The following is a 20,072-nucleotide window of genomic DNA, read 5'->3' as shown; positions in this document are numbered from 1 at the left end:
GTTCAAGATTGGACTTGATAATCTGGGAGGACTTTTCCAACCTTAATGATCAATGATTCTATTTGATAGCATTTGAAAAAGTAGCTCTCTATGGCAACCCATCATCAAAAAGAGAGCGAAGTGGGAGAGTTCTGCCAGGATCAGTGTCAAACCTGGTTCTACAGAACAACTTTGCCAGTGATTCTAAGCATACAGATACCAATGATAAAGTTTTCCACAGACTAATGGAATAATTAATAGCACTGAGAACAAGGAATTCAAACAGACATACCTGCTCTGCAAGACCCATGGTTCTGACTAGCTTATTGCAAGACTTAGGGTAGGTTGATTTTATTGCAAATGAATCTTCATGGGAAGAAGACAGTAAATCCTAAAAGACAGTTTAACCAGGGAAAAGTGATAGAGCATTTTAAGTCAAGCCAATTCACATTAGAAAAATTAGACAAAAAAATTTTGATTATTTGGGTAGTCCTATTCCTTTTGCTTATATATATATGTAAGAAGACCAACATGAATGATTCCCAATGCAGCATTTGTGGCAGCTCCATGACTTCCTTAATTTGGTAGACTGTCTTAATTATAAGTCTTCAGGAAATGAATTATGCCTGAAGTTTTTTCAGCACCTTACTCAATTTTTCCATTCAGCATAGTGAATGTCCTTTAAGCTTTTTAGTCACAAACAGCTGTTTACAGCCAGCTATGCCACCTGTTCTTACTTGTCTCAGCCTGTTACACGAGAATACAGAATCTTTAAGAAATATTGATAGAAACCTTGGTTAAAGATGCTTTTGAAGCATTGTTGAGCACTTTTTTCCTTGCATTGGTATAACTGTTTTCCTTCTACTATCATCAGTGGCGAAAACTTGTTAAAATAAAATTTTAAAAGATTGGCTTTAAAATTCTTAAAAGCTAGATAACGACTTTGACACAGCACCTGTAGAAGTTAAGCTAATTTTTCTTTATTAATTTTTAAACAAGAGATTATTTCCTTCTGGGATACATGAGGACACTGTCTTCAAGACCTTGAAAAAAATTGAATGTTGGGTCTCATTAGTACTGTCAGGCAGCAAGATAATGATTTGAGAAGTAGCCCATGAATGAGAATTTTTTTAAAGTAATCCCTTTGTTTTATATTTTAAAGGTTATTTTGAACAAAGAAAATGTGCAAACTCTGTCTTTCACAAAATGTATCAATATTAGAATAGGAGAGTGCTTTGCAATTTAAACTAGAATAATTGCTCTGCCAGACCATGAGGCTGTAGTAGAGACCTGGTCTCAGCTCAACTTTTATTGAATCCTGATTTCTTAGCTGGAAGGAGACCTCAAATCCAATACTGATTGTGGTCCAATAACCTTTGGACCCCCAAAGTCTCTTCAGGTCAGCAATACAGTATATTACTGTAGTAAAATAAAAGAGTCAGCACAGAGAGGAAGTGTTCCCTTTCATCTGTCACTGCTGCTCTGCTTGGTTGTGTCTTCAGACAGTGGGGAAATGAGCCCCTTGATTTTAAGCATAACTAGTTCAGATATGTCATGATAAAAGCATGGACAAATTTGCTCTTCTGAAACATAATGCAAATTTTTATTTTATATTTTATCTCTATCTTAGCTATATCTTATATATATCTTATATCTTTATATCTTATATTTTTATCTATATCTTAGCTATAAGGAAAAAAGCACCAACACCTGAACAAAAGCGAAACTATGTAAGGAGAGTCGACATGTTAAAAACCAACTATTTATTTTCTAGACTAATATAATATCCCTTAAAGCAGCCTAATCTTCAAATACATGTTGTTCAGTTTGGTATGAAACTCAGGAGTCTTTATAGTCTGTTCTCCATAGGCTCAAAAATGGAGGCAACCAGAATTGCAAACAATCACAAAAATGTAGATCAAGAGGTTTATATCATATGAAGATTCATTCTTAGTTCTTGATAATAATAATTATTATTAATCAGGACAATGAAATTATTGAAATATCTATCTCATACCATTTGTTGAACAAGGCAGTTTAGGAATGTTGCCATCTGTTATTATGTACTACAGTGATTAGAGGCAGGCAAAACTGAAGTCCTCCATTTCAGCAGTATGCAGATCATGAACATAAGTCATCAAAACATACTGAACAAAAAAATCTGCACTAATGGGAAGAAACTACTATATTCACGTAAATAATTGTACAGCATCTCAACACTGAGTAGCTAATTTCAGAATATAAAAAAGAATCAAATGAATAAACTCCTCACTTATGACAGTGCCTTGCAAAGTTGTGACAGTTATGGGGAGGTATAACAGCATTATATTGTTTAAAAACCACCAAAACAAAATAAGCTAAAACCAGTTTCATTTCCAGCAAGCTACTCAGAAAGTTTTCCCCTCACCTATCTATCTAGACTGTTCTCTCTTAATTGAACCATAACATATCTGAATGGGAGAAGGGGTGCATTTCTACTATAAATTTCAGCCAGGGGAAGCTCTAGCCTGAAGTTCTTCTCTGAGACCTTTTTCACCTACAACAGAGTGGGGGTGCATGGCTAAGGCTCAGCCCAGCCCTCAGGAAGGCTCAGGGCTAGGAGAGAGGTCACACCCAGAGCCCCAGTGGGAGTGGGGCTACAAAGGGGTCAGTTTTCTACAAACTATCTTTTCCCCTTATCCCACAGAGTCAAACTCAGCAAGTCCTTCCCAGGTCTGCCCAATAAGGCTTCATCCCTCAGCAGTGCTGTGTCCTTGGCACACAGGAGTGCTAAAGGTGCTCAGCTCTATCCCTTCCTCTACAGAGTCCCAAGAGACAGAGCCACAGGGCTGAAGACCACAGGCCACAATTTTTATTTAGATGTATTGCACAATATCATTATACTGGTGAACTACTAATTTTGCATTGGAGGCCTGTTTCTCCCATCATCCACAATGACTGCTGTGGGAAGTCCATTGCAGTCACTACATCACCCTGGTGCCATCAGGCACAGGAATCTAAACCCAAGCCATCTACATTACCTGGTGGAAAGAAAGATTCAAACTGTAGCAGATTTAGAGAATATTTCTGATGTATTTATTATCAGTGATTTAGATTTTCCAAGCACATGAACTTCTCATGAAAATAGCATGGTTTTGGAACCATCTTTTAAATTTAAAATGCCACCTCCCCTGAAATGCAGCCTTTTCTCATTTAAGACTAAATTTACTCAAAATTCCTCATATGACAATGTTTTAGTTCCATCCAGGAGACTTCGGTTCTGGAACAAGGCTAGACTGTACCTAGGCACCAGCTTTTGGGGCAAACACAAAAAATTATATCAGCCTTACTGTGTTATTTTATACAGTCCTCAAAAATGAGAGTCACTGCAACTGTAAGTGCTCAGTTTGATTAAAGAGTCTCTACCTGTTTGGCAAGACCCTATTCCAAATACATTGTTGGCATGGTCATAGTCTCTTGATAATGAACTGCATAAAGCAGGGATTAATTCATTGTTAACTGCTTTATCTCAAACTATGCAGACATTGAAAATTCATTTGCATTTCAAAGCACGGATTTGCTCAAAATATTCATATTGGCTTGAGAACACCTGCTTTTCAGATGCAGCAAATAAGGTACACACTGTTTCTGAAAGGCAAGTTTCAATCTTATCATGAAATTCAGTGTATCAGAAACCAAAGGATGGAAAAAGGCAATAGTAAATAACATCAGTTTTGAAATGTGTAAGCAGTATTCTAGAGATATTTTTTTTTTTACCTCCATGCTAATGCACAGTCATATATTGGAGGTTGAGGCTTTTGCCAGGCCTGGAGTCACTTCAGCAACAGGACAGAAGCTTCAGCAAGAGGGGAGAAGCGTGTGGTTTGCAGTACTCTCACGTGACTGGCACCTCACTGAGGAGGTGCCCAAAGAGCAGCTGCAGAGAAAGGTTGTGCTTCACAACTCCTCATCTTCCTCATAGACAAAGATAGCACATTAAAGGAATAAGAAAAAAAAATGCAAAGAGTATTTCAAGCAGTATGGCAGAAATGTAGAAAACAGCTGAAAACCTTAAAGCCTTCTACATGGTATGCATAGGAAGCACAGAGGGGAGGAGTGCCAGGGCATCTGGAAATGATCTGGCTGAATTTTTAAAAGCCTGTAAATAACCATCAGGAAATGTTTGACTCTAAAATGTAGAATGACACAGTGGATATCGCATTTTTCAAGAATCCAGAAAATTTAAGTTCTGTCTTTTCTGAGGGGTTTATTTGAACATTGATATATAAATAAATTATCTGAGCTTTATATCTTAACTATGGAAAAATAGGAGTTTTTAAATTACACACAATTTTATTTAATATGTATATGTGTATTGAGAGGGGGATGTGATGGCTCAACACCAAGAGGTGATTGTATCTCTGGTTAGAAGAATCCTGTCTTTCTTTTTGAGACACTGCTTAAATTTTGCAGTTAACCCTAATGTGCTTCATTTACTCCTTTCTGAAGCAGGGGTATTTATCTCAAGAAGAAAACAAAGCTTCACCATTTATGTTTAATGAATACTTGGATAGAAAGTATTACATGTATATACACTTCTGTGATTAGAGAGTGAACACCATTTTTAACAAAGTCAATGTTATAATAGTCACTGCCAACCAAAAGAAGCTGCCCAAAACGCAGCTGGGAAGCCACACCAATGCTCACACATGCAATGACAAAATCCTTTGCAATAACTTTACTGAAATGAAGGTAGATGTCTCCAATAGCTTTCTTGCTAAAACATTAACTATTTGAATGTACCAACTTAAATACTGTTCATGTAGAATCATAACACTTTTGAGGGAAACTTACCATTGAACTGATTGTTCAAATCTAAGATGGTTCAAAAGACATTTCAGCTGACGCCCGGTTGGAGAGTTGAAAGAAATCTTAAAAATGGTCTTTCAAATATGAGATTTAAAAACTGAATTTTCCTGACCATCAGGAAATTTTCCCTCACGGAGAAATTCTCATGGGTCTTCTCCATTTGTTCCTCAAACTTTCACTTGGGTCACAAGTTTGTGGGATTATTGCAGCTCCGGGAGAAAAACTATGGATGTAGATAAGATTCCTCCCATCAAAACTGGGGCCATGGGTACCTGCGTTACAAGGACAGCAGACTGTGGCTATTTGGAAGCCATAGGTCAGTTGTTTTTCTGCACAGCCTTCTGCAAGAGCCTTTATCTTCAGACACAAGACAGAGAGAATGAGCTGACCATTTCTCATTGTTTCTCATAATTCAGCTCACTGAAAGGCCCAAATTTTAATGTAGTGATTCAAAAACTGTATCTCCATAAGTAATCCCACAACCACTCTGACCTTCTGAATTTGAAGGTACAATAGCAGGCAAACATGAAAAGAAATATGTCTTCAGAGAGGAAGTATATTTGTATTCTAAGGGGACAAGGGGTTTGTTACTTTTTTTCTTTAATGACGTCAGTTAATTGTAGATAATTTCCTGAGGTCCCTACCAAAAGATATTATTCTGTAATTCTGTGTTTCTATTAATAAACACTAGAACTAGAGTTCTCAAAAAATATGTCTTCCTCGTGAGGGCAAAATTAAATTAAAAAAAAAAAAACAAAAAAAACCTTACAATTTGTCTTAAAATCAGTCTTAAAAACTCTCACAAAAAGGACAGTTAGAATAATTTTTTATTAATTTTTTTCCTAAATGATATGTAGGAAATAATTCAGGGTTGCTGAACAAAATCCAGTGAGATTAAATTTTTCTAAAATTTTCGTAAGTTAGAAGTTTAGTGTTCAGCATTGTTTTAAAAATGAATCCATCTCCATTCCATTTTTTTAACACAAATTTCTTTTTCATTTGTCTTAACCTTCTGAAACTAATAGATGTTTTTTCTGGGATGAGGTAGACTGCCCATCATGTGAAGATTTCCCATTCAGATTGGAGGCTTCTCTGAAAGACAGACTGCAGTTCAAGCAGGCATTGGTGCTAAAGAAGGAGTTACTGGGTGAGACTGTATTGACTGAGTCAAGCAGGTCAGACCACATAATTATAGTGACAGCTTTGGTCTTAAAAATCTATCTCTACCTGCATAAATAATGAATCAAGCACTATACATGGTACTCAATAACGATATGATTAATTAGCTCTGATTTTCATTACATGTGCTAGTCTATACTTACTAAAGTTACTCCTTCATAAAGGTATGATGTTTGGAAAATTGAGGCTATCAAGAAAAATGTGAGTCAGTGTGTTGCACAAGATTCACATTCATGAGATTGTTGATAATTTTCTGATTGGTCTTCTCCTTTTCAGTTGTCTTTATCCTTTTTTTTTACCCCCAGCTACTGAAAAGTAGAGACCAGGATCAACTAACAGAAATGTTTTCATGTAGAAAGTCTCAGTTCTTTTTCTCTATTCCAGTCTTTCTCCAAGTTCTGAAAGGGACTCAGTGTTTACCCACTAATGTAATTACCCATGTCCTCAAAAGAGTTCAGAGCTCATTTAATCACGAAACACAAGAGTTAAACTTTCAAAATTGTTCTCTTTGCGTAACTCATGTTTTGAAAATCTTATCTTTATAGACACATCCGTGCTTTGAGTTCAGCAAGGGTGAAAGGATTAGAAAGACGGGAATTAAAAACATTGATGAAATGCCACTCACAAGAAATAACAATTTTTGAAGGTAGGGGAGGAAGAAAGTTCTGCAGGGAAACCACCCCACCACCGGACAGAAACATGGAAACTGGGAGGTGTGAAATCCACAAGAGCACTCTGCTAAGCCTTGCAGAGGCTGCTGTGAACATGAAGACTTGTTTGGGGCTCATTTTTCTGGAAAAAAAATGAGCAGCACTTCTGAGGTATTCTCCAGACTTTTCTGAAATGTCAAAGCCAAGTTTGGCACTATTATTGCAAGAAAAAAATAAGTTACAGAGAAAGGCTGGTCAACTCATGCAGTCAGAAGAAATCAATGGTTTCCATTAAAGACATTGGCAAAGTTTAGGTAAATTTCAGTAGGAAGGGAGGATGTCAGTGATCAAAATATTTCAGTATGTGCTTCAGCAGAAATAACTCATTGCGAAAGATATTTTAATAGAAAATATCTAAAACCAAATAGAAACACCAGCATGAAGAACCTCTTGGAAAAAATGCAGGGGAAAAAAGGGGTCTAATATGATAACTTTAAGTTTTTTCTAAATATCAGCCCACATCACAAAATCTTCTGCATCTGCTGGAAAAGCATAGAATTGCCTCTCTGAGGACAAAAAAAAAAAAAAAGCCTACAAACCAACACAACCAAACCAAATCAAAACTAACCCAAAACTAACCAAAAACCCATCAAAAATTAAAGGAAAGAAGGAACAAACCATGATGCCAGGAGACATTAGGAATTATAGCTTGCATCTTTAAACCTGTCAAGAGGGTGCTTGATGTACCAGAAGGGTGTTATATGACATCTGGCATGTTGCCTTCCAATACAAGGAGGGTGCAATCCTGCTCCAGAGATATAATGAAAAGGTTTGACATTTATTTCAGTGGAGTCTAGTAAAAGTCAAGGTCCAGATCACCCCCATTCCACCAATGGAATTTAAGCACCAATCTCCAGTTAATGTCATAGAAATCAAAAGCTTCCCTGTGATATTACCTAACCCTGGAGACTTTTGAACCTTATTGGAATCTTCCTGATCAACATGAAAATTCCCAAGGTTCCTCAACTTGTGTTCCTACATGTTTTCAGGAGCACCTGGCTGGGGATTTGGCACTGATTCCTACTTCAGGGCCACTGTGATGAAAAGTTCAGGTTGAGAAATGCCTGAGGCTGCAGCTTTGTATTGTTTTTTGTTTAATTTGATGGTGCAGATGGCTGAGGAAATTCCTCCCCCATCTGTCATTCCTACCCCAGCATTGCAATTTGTTTTCAGTTGCTCTCTTGCAACTGTCTGTGAGCTTTACAGTAAGTGGGACTTTTACAATGACCTCTCTTTGGAAAAAAAAATTTAAAATAAGTGCTTCAATACAGTTCACTTTTGCAGTCTGGCTTACAGCTTTGCTCCATGTGAAATTACATCAGAAAATCGGAGCAGGCAAAAGTCTGTGATGCTGAAGCAGAAACACAGAGGCAGGAGGGATGCAAACATGGTCAACAGCTTTTGCCAAGGGAGAGGGTCAGAGCACAGGTCCCCTGAGGGACACAGCTCACGAGCTGTACTCTGAGCACACCAAAATCCTTCTGTCAGCTGCAGGCACCTTGCCCCCAACCCACTTTTTGTGCAATAGTCATGAGGATCGATTTTGCAGCCAATAGGTACCTATGTGTGGGGTTTAGGCCTTGCCTAACATGATGGAACTTAAGACACAGATTTTGTAAAATACCAGAATAAGCAGGTGCAAGGTCATGTCCAACTTGTTGAACTGAAAGTTTAGTTGCTTCTATTTTTTAATAATGGCTGTGCAGTGTAAAAGGGGAGTAACAATGAAACTGTAGCCCAACCCTGCTGGAACTGCAAAGGGGTCAAGATAATGTGATAGGGTGGAATTTTTATTTTTTCAAAAGCCCTGAATTTTACCTCTACAAATTATCATAAAGCAAATGCTGCTTTCTGAGCTATTTTCTCTTTGCAGAACTACTTTTATGGTAAAGTTTAAGTCAACACTAAGACCAACTGTTGGTTTTGTCTTGGGCAGAGTTAGTTTTCTTCACAGTGGCTAGTATGAGGTGAGGTGGTGGACTAGTGCTGAACACAGGGTTGGTAATATAGAAATGGTTTTGTTATTGCTGAGCAGGGCTTAAACAGAGCTAAGGCCTTTTCTGCTTTTCATACTGCCATGCTGGTGGGGAAGTTGGGGGTACATGAGACGTTGGGAGGAGCTGGGACAGATGATCCAAAGGGATATTCCATACTAGATGACATCATGCTCAGTGTTGGGGGGAGGAAGGAGAAAGGGGGGATGTTTGTAGTGATGGTGTTTATCTTCCCAAGTCACCATTACATGTGATGGGGCCCTGCTCTCCTGGAGATTGCTGAACACCTGCCTGTCCTTGGGAAGCAGTGATTTGATTTGTTTTGCTTGTGTGTGTGGTTTTTGCTTTCCCTATTAAAACTGTCTTTATCTCAACACATGAGTTCTCTAACTTTTACCTTTTCAATTCTTTCCCCAGTCCTGATGGTGGAGGAGTGAGTGAGCAGCTGTGTGGTGCTTGGTTGCTGGCTGGAGTTAAACCATGACAGAGCAAAATAACTATTTTTTTGTATCTGGAATATGAAAAAAAGTATATTTAAAAAATTAGGCTTATTAATGTAGTTCTGCCCTTCCTATGGCAGCCAAAGATCTCAACAGCAGTAAAATATAAGACCACATGTGAGGCTTTCCTTACCGACAACTCAAAAAAATTACTTATCTTAATGGGGCACAAGAATGAACAGAAAGTGGGAAAGAGGTGCTGCAATGGCAATGTCTGAAGTCACGTCCTCTGGTGAGTTACTCTGTGCTAAACACAGGCTATAAATGCCTTGCAGCAGACTAATTTGAATGTTTCCATGTACTGCTGCCTTCTAGGTGAATACTTTCTGGCACAAAAAGTAGGTTAGAATGAAAACAGATTTGAGAAGCATGACCTTTGTGTTGAGCTGCACAGTTTAATGTGCCAAACTGCGCTTTCAGGCAAGCATTTTCAGGTCCAAGTTTGGTTCACTTCAAATGGAGATGGACTTGCAATTGGCATGAAAGATGCTGGCACAAGGCAGTAAATGATAGCCAGAAATGAAATCAGGAGTTTTCTATTTAGCAGACCTAGCAGCACTTCATGGAAGAGAAGCATCCACCTTAAGGACCAGAGGCAGAGTTGCCTGACAATTATTTCCTGTGCCTCTTCAGGGTAAGCCATGCAAACATCTCTGAATGGCATCTTGCTTGGTTTTTTTTCCTGTGGTGTTTGCCTAAGATATATGATGCGGCATGAGAGCAGAGAAAGAGAGAAACAACCCCACCTTTGAAATAATTGAAAATCCCCAAAGCTCTTCAGGATATTGGGTGATGTTATCCGGGCGTGTTTGTCTGAGGGTAGCTGTTTTTCTCAGAGGAAGCAGGGAAGTTAATTAGACTCTACCGAAGTAACAATGAAGATTTAAATCTCCTTACTTTGCTATTCATGAGCAAATAGACTAAAGATGGTTGAACCTGATCTCACTGGGGCAACTCACACATGCATCTGGTAGCTCTTACTTCAGCAGATTCTCAGCAGTTTTTCAGTTAAGATTTTCATAATTATTTCAGATCCTGCTACTCATCTGGATAATCTAAATGTTTATTTATATGTACATATATGCACTTAGAAAATAATTGACTGATGGAACGACTATATGTATCTTTATTCTGTGGACATATGACAGTATTTTGGTTTTAGTTCTTTCAGATTAGCATTACATATTAAAATGCAGCCAACGGTAACAGAAAGTACTGTGCAGTATTTTATTGTTTTCTATCACTTCTTCCTTACAGTGCAGAATCTGATCCTAGCCTGGGAAGGAGCCCAAGGGTGACCTGCACAACATTTCCCACAGGACAAAACCTGAGTCATGTCATGAAGGTGGCAGAAAAGGTCCCTGCATCACAGAGCCCATTAAGACAACTCACCTTTCCTTAATTTTGAGCTAGGGTGATTTGCTTCATATATTCAGTGTCTAGAGGACAAACTGCCACGCAAAGTACAAATTACACCTTTCTCTGGCTGACATGCACAAACGTAATCTGTTGGCTGCTGGTTTGGAGGAGCTCATTACTGATGTTCATGCTAGTAACTGGCCAGTCAGAAACTTTTCAGGGAAATATTTTTGTGTCAGAAAAGTGCTGATGCACCGAGGTGGATCCTCTTACAGGGGAATGCTGAGCTAGAGAGAAGTTTCCATGAGAAGGGATGCTCAGATGCACTCTGCTGCCTTATCAAAGTCAAACCTTAAGAGAGAGGGAGAAGCTTTGTCACTTCACCCCCTCTCACCCTCAGGCCATGAGCTGACACCTTGCATGCCCTATTGTCTTCCCTGGCCTCTGGGAACAGGCACACAGCAAGGCCCCAGGGCAGAGCAGGGCTCTACCTCCATGGGTCTGCAGGGTCCATCTGAGGGCCTTCCCCCGGGCTGAGCCGCCTCCTGCACCCCCACACACTGACCTTGCTGGGGAGCCCAGCAGTATCCACGAAAAAATGTCCTGAATGTGTCATAAGGAGGAGACCCATAACTTTTCCAAAATATCCATAAAACAGGGAAACAGATTCTTGTTCTGCTGTTACCCACGGTTTATGGAACACATTAGCCATGGTGGTTCGTACCAGACAACCCCTCCCAAGACATCCAGCCAGGCAGTAACACTTGGTACTGCCTTACATTTAATGAACATTTTGCATGGGGCTCTTTAGGCAAGCTAGACTTTTAAAATTAGACTTTCAGTCCACACAGGAGATTGAATAATTCATTTTGCTACTACATAAATGGCAGTTTACTAATTTCAGTTCCTGAACTTGAGTGTCGTAAAGAACCTTCTGGACCATTTCTCAGCAGTCCCTCCCCACAGAGCTCTGTGGAGGCACAAATATTCCCTTCCCTGGCTCCAACCATCACAGCCGTTTCTCATATATATGTGTATTAATATAGACATACAGAGCACAGGCAGGGACACATCACTACACAGAAACAGCTTGGCATACTGTATGCGGGTGGGGAGTTAAAGTAGCAAAGGGATGGTATGAATATACAATTTGGGTCCTTTTAGAAACATTCCAGACTAACAGTTTCAGATGTAGAGCCTGGCTGTGATTTTTGTTTAATTTTTTTTCCCTCCACTATTGCCATAATTCTAGAAGAACATAAAAAATTCTAAATTAAAGAAAAATAAAAATCAGAAAGGTGATTTTTCTTAGAAAATGGCAACCTGATACTCTTTACTGACACCTCCTACATTCAATGTGATTTCTCTAAAGCTATAGAACTTGTAGTGCACGGGCTTTTTCACATTTCCTTCCCACAAAGGACTCCTTCACTCTAAGATCTGCAGCTCTGTGACATGGACTTGCAAATGGGGTCACTGGTAAATCCTCTCTACACCCAGGACCTCAAGGCAACATGTGATGCAAACTTGTTAATTGATGAGCCCCAGATCTGACTTGACTGTGGCTCCTGGATCCTAAGCAAGAGGGTTAGATCTCCCAGGAACCCCCCAGGGTGAATCCAGGCTGTAAGGAGTTTATAGTCTCACACACATGGTCAGAAGCTTGTAAAGTCAGCTTTTTTCCATGATCTTCATTCTCCTTCCAACATTTGGAATTCCTGGGTCAGTCTTCCAAAGTTTACAGTTCCAGGGTAAATCTGGCAGGAAGATTCCCCCTCTGGGTATCATGGGGCCTTCAGACTCTAAGACCAGCCATCCTCCTCTTTAGTGGCAGCAAAATTAGAAATGCAATCTGCAGAAATGTTTCAGCAGCATGCACTCCCTCAGAACAAATAGCATCTTTCAAAATTTGGATGTTACTTTGTCTTTTTATCAGATTACTCACAATAAGCACATTGAAATTGCCCAGTTGCAGATTCAGCAGACTGCTCTGCATGCCCAGTCACAAGCTGTGCTGGAGCAGTGAGGTTTTGGTGTAGTCAGCTCCATGGTGTGCACATTGGTTCTGTTTCCAGGGCGAGCCCATGGGATTCCTTTGGGGCAAAAGGACACAAGATGCACTATTGGAGGTGTGCGCTGAGTCTGCTCCAGCCTCTGATGGGTCCAAAGTAGTGACTGGGCCTTTAGACAGCTTCAAACCATATGTGTCCTGGTGATATTCAGCCTAGACTAAATTTAGTCCAAAGTAAAACCCCTGGACCACATGTGGTGCAGATGCAGGGGCTTCAGCAGCAAGGGCTTTGATCCACTGGTCTGCTTTTATTGTGCTGAATTGCATACAAATATAGATAAATTCTTGGAGTATTAAAAATACCGATAAAATCTTAGAGTACTGAAACTTAGTCTGTATGGAAAATGTCCAGGTTTGGCAAATCTGATCAGTTGTAATTTGTCAGTCTTTCAAAGCTCATATATAAAGTGTAGCAGAGAGTTCACCTCTTGAAAAAAAAGTGATTTTTATTACCCATGGTGTCATTTCTTTTTTTTTCTGCATGTCAGATTAATAAAAAGGGTCATTCTCCCAATGGTAGTGGTAGCCACTGAGATAAATCAGATCCAGATCCTGTCTAACTTCAGATAAAAAACATTTTAAAAACTTTTTTTTCTTTTTTTTAAATTTGAATTACACTGCTCACCTATCATCTTGGGCAAAAGTACACATTTATTAATAGAAAATGTTCAGTGTCAAAATTCCTGTGTGAAGTGCCTGATTTTCTATATTCATAAAGAACTATATTGGCAAAATGATTTTTTAAAATTACCGTTTGGGGAATCCTGTTCATTTATGTCCCGTACTTGTTACTATTTATTTATAATCACTCTATTTTAAATATTTTGTTATCGATTTAAGAAGTATAATACATGTGACACAAACTGAAGATTGTATACCTTTGAAGGATTAAATAAAAGAAATTAAAAAGATGGGAAATGCAAGTACCAAGCCCCACAGCACTCCAGTGCCCACTCCAAGGCAGTGGCAGTGGCTGATAGATTCTCTAAGTACCTGCCATGAGGTACCAACTTTCCTCCATCCTTCCTGTGGATCATCCCTGGGCTGTTGTTCCCTCACATTCATCCTCTAAGGTTTATACTGAGTGTGCCAGGTCATTCTCAGATCAGTGGGATATGACAAAAAAAATGTTTAAGTGCTGCCTTGAGACATTTGGCAAGCAAATAAGCCTGATTTGTGAATGAGTAAAAAAAGGAAATTGAAGATAATTCATAATTTGCAAATTGTTTGTTCAAAGTCATCACTGCATATTTCTGAATAGCAAATATTTTTTAAAAGATTCAGAACTCTCAGAAGTTATTCACACAGCCCAGAAATCATCCATATTACCAAAGAATGTTACTGCAACAGATACTCTTGTCAGCTGAATTTATCATTACTGCAGTCTGTAGGCATTCACAGTGGTCATAGCTTTGCAGTGTGGGAATAAGTGCAAACAAATGTAACACAGACAAGGTCAGCTAACATTTTAGTAATGTGATTTGGTCTCCGAACTCATAACAACTTGGAGTGATTTCCAGTAGAAGCCAATGAAAAACATAAGATATCTATTTTGTCTGACTTAAAACATGGGAATACAAATACCTCAGCTATTATATTCCAGGGAAAGATGAGGACAATTAGTCAGGAAAATTTAAACAGCATGATGTTGTGGACAAAATTAGTGTCATACCAGACTGCATTGACAGAAGCATGCACAGTCTATAATGCAGATGAAATCCTCTTGGTACTCTCTGCAGAACAGCTAAGGCTTCAACCAAGCACCTATTCAATTTTTGTATTCAAGGAATACAAGTACCCATCACAGATAGCTCAGGTGGGAGCAGCAGAAATTATGAGAGTTGTGACCATGTTGCATGATATACAACTATTGCCTGACATAAATGGGATTGCTTAATCTGAAAAAAAAAAAAGACTTGCTAAGAATTTTTAAATGTGTAGTAGGTTGCTGTGAAAAGAAAGAGAAAAATGAATTTCTTTGAATCCTTGGCAAACACAGTAAAAAGGATACAAGCTTAAGATCAAACATTCGGGAAAGCTTTCTAGGAACAGTGCAGCATTAAAAGTGATAGTGTGGAAAGATTGAGGAATATGCACCCAGCAACAGTTTGTAGGAACATATTGTGTAAGTGTAGGCTATGAGTGACAGGAGAATGACATCCTGCCTTGGGACAGGTGAATTGGCTAGATGGCTTCTCCAGAATCACTCTATATGACTGTTTCTTTCCTTGATTCTTTTCCTTAAGCCCACCATAACCAAAATTTGCTGACTCCTCTCTCAAGTGCACCAGCTGCAGTCCAAATCATTGTCACCAGAAAGGGGCCAGAGTCAGTGCAGCATCACTTACAACATAAACCACGAGTGCTAGAGAATGAAAATCCTTAGGCACATGGGTAACAATTTCCAGCACGTTTTCATAATGAGAACTGAAAAGTGTGTGGTTTTAAGTCCTGATCTTTTAGCTTCTGTACCTCATAAACAAACAAGGCTAAAACAAAATTCCCCACTTTGCTCCCCTCTTTGGGAAAGGAGCCTTGAAACCTTCACTTGATACTTCGCTTTCAGGTAGTCTTTGACATTGTGCAACTTTTGGCTTGAAAGCTCTGGGAAGAGCACCTGACTTCAAAACAGATTTATTGTCATTCAGCTACTAGGTGGAAGTTCAGTGTAGCTATGCATAACACACAGCACTGAAGTCTTTGATCTTTTGTATTTCTGTTCACATTTACAGTTGTGGAAGTTATACATACAATTTATTTCAGATGCTTATGAAACTGTTTCCTTCAGCCTTCAGGGATATTTTCTTAATGCAAATGTATTCACTTGTTGTCATATTTCTTGATTTGGAATTGCTTTCCACAGACTGTCTCTGAAAAATAATGAGCACACACACTTTATTATTAAAATCACCCACTCCCATTACCATTGGCAATGGAAGTCAGTGTCAGGGTTTTCTGACCGACAGTAATGTGTGAATTCATAACAAGATGTAGTACAGTCAGATTTTAGCATCCTGTCAAACATGTAAGTAGAATTTAACATATTCAAATCCATGTTTTACAGTGCTCAAGTTTACAAGCTTATTAGCATTGATGGTATGATTATATAAACCTTTCCAGCTATTTGTACTGTAAAATAGTGAGATAAATTATTTGATAATTAATTACATATTCTTTCAAAAAGCTGTCTATTTCCATTTCTCCCTCTCTCCCTAATTCTGTATAAGGTTAATTTTTTCCGTACATTATTATTCTTCAGTTCCTATTATATTACTACTACTGTCATCAGTTACACTGAACAGCTGAACTTGAATATGAAATGACATATTTTTTTCCAAATCAGTAAGAGTGCAACTACAATTAAGTTTCCTTGAAGGAAAAATACAGTCTGACCACCCCCTTTATGAGGTTCATGGCTATTCAGGTAGCAAATGCTGGCAAGTGCATTTCTTTTCATTCTGTGTTGCTTTATAAAAACTGGAGATTTTCCGGTAATTTGTGGAGCTTGTGGCATGTTTTTATTGCCTCAGGTATGGATTACTATAACAGGCTGCCCTGGTGCTTAGTGTAAGAGCATATGGGAATAGCATTTCTTGTTGAATAAGGCTCCTTTCTTATATTAATATGCACTAACATCAAGTTGGTTTTTGGGTAGAATTTAAGAGGACAGTTTTTGTCTGTTGTATTCAGTCCTAACTATGTGAAATAATTCCATCACTAGTATTATCACCAATGTACCTGAAGTTACATCCCTTAGTTTAAATGAGAAATGTTCTTCAGCCAGTGTCCTGAAGGCTGGAATATTTTGTTTGTTTGTTTGTTTTTCCTGCATTATGATAGAGCACTTTGTAGGTGCTTCAGAAGCTTTTACATATGTTTGTGGGAAAATGTAGTAAGAATGTTGGTCATTCTGAAAAAGGAGAGAGAGGAGATTATGTGGTGGTGAAGTCAGGTCCTTCATAGATATTTGGACCTGGCGGTGGAGAACTTGACTTTCCAAAAGTCTGAGTTTGACCTGAGCAGCCTCTGTTACAGCACATTGGTACATTTCAAGTCCAGGTAGATATCTCTAAAAAATGGCTTAGAAGGGAAAGATGCTCTGCCATCGTGTTTGTAAGGTCATCCTCTGTTTTGGGGTACTTCTTAAAACTGGGGAGTGATTAGTTCCAAGGTACAGGGGAATCACACCCCTAGCAAAGAGATAGCAAGAATCAAGTTTTTTGGGGTGACATTCATTACACTGGAGGGACTGGGAATATTGCTGTCCCTGCTTCAGCCTGCTCACATCAGACAAGGTTGGGGTTATGTTTCTTTATAAGGTTAATACTCTGTGCTTGCAGTACCAGATTGATTGTTTTGATAAATACAGCAAAATCAATCTCCCTTCCAGTTTAGATTTATTACAACTAAACAGGAACGAGAATAAGACCCTTTTCTGTATTAATTAATGACTAAAACAGGCCTACCTGGACATCTTAAAACTGGGGGATTTAAGACAGAAACTAATTTACAGAGAAACTACTGGGATCTTTTCCCATTCCATGTCTTCCAACAATAGTTATTTAATTATCTCTACAGAAACAGACATTTCTTTGCATTTGTGTTTCCAATAGTTATGAATGCACAGAATGCAGAAACTGCAGATAATTTTGAATAATTTATTATTTTAGAGCAAACTACACTCACATTTCCAGATGATACTTAATTTTGATCACTGAAACAAGCTCACAGCCACATTTCTTCAAATACTTTGCAGAAGAGTTGACTAGGAGATCTCATGATAAACGAGCAGCTTTTTTTCAGCGTGTACCCACTGGCTACATCTCTACCCTCGTTCTTTCTCCTCATTTGTCATTCAGAGCAATGTGCTGCAGCACCACTCTGACCAACAGGTCACTGGGGCAGAATGGATTCCCCAACAAATCGTTAGGGCTGGTAGCTCAAAGGAAGGCAGTGCACTGGTCCCATCCTTCCCAGCCTTACAACTGTCACAGCTGAAGTTGCTGCATAAAGGGTTCATGGAGCTAAACATTTTTTTTCAGGATAAAGTAAGCTGAAAAGTAACAATTGAATTTATCAGATCATAAGCAGTGAGAATTACCTTATTTAGGGACTCCTAGCACTTAGAACAAAGGGGTTAGTGTGTTCCTCCATGCAATGATTGTTTAATATCACAGTTGGAAAACTCTACCCATAAAATATAAAATAATGTAAAATAATACAGCAAGTAACTGTCTATATGAATAGCAGAAATTCAGCTCCATTGATCAATATGAGCAGATCCTAGCTAGATAAAAAGAAGAAATGCAAATACCATGAAAGATCTTTTTGACCTCAATTGACAATATCAGTAATGGAAGTTTATGAAAGTAGAAAGCTTATTTTTGTCCACAAATATTTTGGAGATCAGGGCCCCTGAACTATAAAAGAGTTTGCATCAGTTAAGACTCATCCTAGAATAAACTGGTGTTTTGTGTTTCTTAGCACTGCTCCTGTTCTGAACTCCATCAACTGCATGATATTTTTCTGCTTCTCAGAACTAGAGAAATTAGATGTGAAAAAGACCTTATAGTTCTCCTCATCCACCCCCATGACAATGCAGAACAGTCCACACAGAATATTTATTAGTGCATTGTCCAGTCTGCTTTTAAATGTCACAACTGATGGAGTTGTTCCTTTCCCTTGGGATATTATCACAAAGCCTAATAGCATCTACTTTCAGAAAGTTTTATTCAGTGTTCATTCTGAATTATCCCTTACTCAGCACAATCCAGCTGTAAAATCTTCTATCAAAACAATCCTTCTACCTCTTTGTAAATGTGAGAAAAATCAGAAGAGGGTAATGAAAATGCTGATGTTTTCCACAAAAAAAATATTTTCTTAGTGCTGATTTAGAAGAAAAAATATGCATGTGTGTGAACATACATTTTTATCCCAACCATTGTGAAACCCAAGGGATTTTTGGCAGCTGACTAAAGCTGGTCCAAGTTTTAATGATATATAGATTCAGAACTCCACATAAAACAGGGACAGGGCTTCAAAATGCTCACTTGTGTAGAAGATGAAGACCACATCCCTTCAGATGATTAGAATTTGGAAAAATAATAAGCAGTGCAGAGAAGATTTCCTTTACTTCAAGACTCATCTGGAAGTCTGTCATGTTGGCAATCCTTTGGTACATGACAATTTCAGGCAGCTCCTTAGGTCATCACCAGAGAGAATACGTGAGAAAAGGCAGGCACAATATTTTCCTATCTTTTTAATCTTTGTTTAAATTAATTTTCTTCACCAGCTTTATCTCATTTTTCCCTGCCTCCAGTTACTTACCGGTTTGGTTTCAGTTTTCCTATTTCCGTGATGACAAGAAGAGAGCTGTGCTCCTTTGGACAAGACTGAAACTGAAGTTGGTGGAAATGAGAACTGACCTGCTTTTATATAGCTGTTTTTTTTTTTTTAATGACCCAGCTTAGAGGTTGAGGATATGTTTATTCCCGAACAGAATTATGTCAACGAAATGGGAGGAATTTTGTAAATTTTTTTATGCTTGTTTACTATTCCCAGGATTTCCTTAAAATCTTTATTCCTCTTTAAAGTGAGATTGAAAGATTTTGTTTGAATGAACCTTTTTGATATGCAGATTTTAGTGGATATATGTGAGAAAAACCAGAATGTTCTATGGAAAACAGGAAGGGAGATACCTATTTACAATATATATTTTCTGTCAAAACCAGATTTTGATGGGAGCACTTCATTGTTTCATCTTAACCTCCAAAACTGTTTTATTTCTGCTTGTGTACTCAAATACTGCTGATTTATTTCTGCTACTGTTATCTGTGAAGAGAAAGGAAAGATTGGGAAAGGCTGGGGGGGGGAGGGGAGCACTTTTCATATATTTATATTTATTTCATTTTACTGGCAATTTAATTAATGCATTTTTTGCTTTCTAAAACTTCCCAAAGAACATCAGCTGAGCCTTATGAATGACTCAGGCTCTCATTTGGCTGCACTAGAATTCTGAACTGAGGATTGCCAATACTTCATTTTCCCAGGAAATCACATTAACACAACAATCCCTTTTATAGGAATATTTACAGTTAGTGTTCATACCAGTAAGGTGTCTGCAATGTGTATCCAACAGCAGAAGTTTACTTTCACTACTAGATTAACTGATGGGAAGAGGATGTGAAATTTCAGAAGTGCCAGCACATGAAATCTAGTTTGAATTTTGACTGGAGTACTCTGTTTTCACAAAGACGGTTAAGTACAGAAGGAGTTGTTTGAAACTAGGCAAGATAAATCATCTTAGGGAGAGGGTGGACATGGCTGGCTGGATTTTTTGAGTCTATACCAAGATACTATCCCCCTGGAATATGGCCCCTGAAATATAACCCCTGAAAGGTTATCTGAATCATAAAAGTTTGTGCCTCTCATG

Source organism: Corvus cornix, chromosome 3 (assembly GCF_000738735.6).
Source record: "Corvus cornix cornix isolate S_Up_H32 chromosome 3, ASM73873v5, whole genome shotgun sequence".
Lineage (NCBI taxonomy): Eukaryota > Metazoa > Chordata > Aves > Passeriformes > Corvidae > Corvus > Corvus cornix.
Note: the sequence above shows the minus strand (reverse complement) of the source record.